This window comes from Talpa europaea (genome assembly GCF_964194135.1).
Source record: "Talpa europaea genome assembly, chromosome: 3".
Classification (NCBI taxonomy): Eukaryota; Metazoa; Chordata; class Mammalia; order Eulipotyphla; family Talpidae; genus Talpa; species Talpa europaea.
In genome coordinates this window covers 84,850,792-84,852,742 of record NC_140069.1, presented here as the reverse complement: position 1 = coordinate 84,852,742, position 1,951 = coordinate 84,850,792, and positions in this window count along the sequence as shown.

The window sequence follows — 1,951 nt, the reverse complement described above, 5'->3', positions numbered from 1 at the left end:
ACTTGATTATACAACTCCTGCTGAAAATCTAATAGTTTACAATGGCTCTTAGAATAGTTTCAAATCCTCAATATAATCTACAAAATTCTAAAATGCTTTGGCCTCTAACTACTGCTCCAGTCTCAAGGTACACTATTCTCCTTTGCCAACATTATTCTAGTTACACTGTCATTCTTTTCGATTCCTAGAATATATCACTACTCCCAACTGACATCTGTGCAAAAGCTGTTCTCGCTGCTCCCAACATTCTTCCCTTTCTTCCTGGTCAAGTTAACACCTGTTGAACCAGGACATCAACCATCATCAATCCCCTACTCAGACTGACTCAGGTTACTTAGATATATACTCTCATCAAAAAGTATTCTTTTCCTTTGAATCACTCCCTTTAACTCTCCTACCAAATGATAAGCTCCATGAGAAAAGCTAAACTAACTTTTGGTCTCTGTTGGATCTCTAGTGCCCAACACAATGCTAGGCACTTAGTAAATACTTAATAAGTATTTGTTAAATGCTTCATTTGATGTTTTTCACACTGCTATCTCCAAATTCTGCCAACCTCATCATGTTTCCATCTTCTACCCTCCTTCATAAAGCTGGCTCCAATCCAGAGCAAAGGGCCTACTGTCATTACAGGTTCAAGAAATGGGTAAGAGCCCAAAGTAACAACCTAAAAGAGAACTACTCTAATACAATGTGTTTCATTCATTCTGTAAATATGCACTGGGCATCTTCTATGTTCGAGATACTGTCCTAAATGCTGGGAACACATTAAGGAACAGATAGCTAAGGTTCCTGATGCTATGGACTTGTGACCTCTGCTTCCCAAATTTCATAGGTTCAAATGCTAATCCTCCTGGTACTGGAGATAACACATTTTTTAAAAAAGGAAGTGACTGAGGTTAAATGAGATTATAAAGTCCTGAACTGGTAGAACACACACCAGACTCTCCCCACTGTGTGCGGATACAATCAAAAGATAAAGCTGTCTGCAAGAGAGGCAGGGAGCCCTCATCAAAACCAGACAATGTTTGCACTTTGATCTCACGCTTCCAGCCTCCAGAATAGTGAGAAAATAAATTTCTACTGTTTGAGCCACTTAGTCTATGGTATTTTGTATTGGCAACCCAAGCTGACTAATAATAGTGTTCCAATAAAGCTTGCTTTCCACTGATGAAGTTATGTCCAATCTTAAAGAGAATTTTAAAATTTAAGAATGAGGAAGAGAAGCACCTCAAGTAATAGGAAGCTAAGCCAACAAAGAGAAGGAACAGATACTATCAAGTAAGGATCCACACTCATGGCCTCACAGGGAGGTATGTTCATTAGAGGTATCCTGAGATCTGGTCCATCTTCCCAACTCACAAAAAGACATGCTGGCAGCTCTCCTGCCCATCTGCAACTATGCAGGTCCCTCTCTCTTTCTCCTTTTCCTAATAACCCCATCCGTTTATAATATAAAAAAAATAGATAAAACACAAATTCTTAAAAAGCATACTTTTTAATCTAGGCTTCCATCCTGTAACTAGACTCTTTACACCAATTATCTGAGGTAACAAAACTTGGTACCATATAGAAATATCCATCATATATGCCATAGATTGTTACTGTTATTTAAAAAACCATTTGTTTACAGACTCAATGGAGAATCTTCAACATTTCTTTTAATGTTATGCATTTAAAATATTTATATTACCTTCCACAAAATCTGATTACAGTAACTCATACAGATTATAGAACCTGAGAGTCAGAAGCAAAACCCTCTCACATCCGGCTGGAGTAAAGTGAAGATGAGACGTTTTGGTTCCTGTTCAGCATCTCCCAAATCCCATCCTAGATTACTGCACAAAGGATTAGCTAAATAACTTACAGTACCCAATGCAAAATGAAAACATAGAGAACCTTGTTCAAAAGTTAAGACAATGACAGAAGGGCATTAAATCTAGTGCCACTC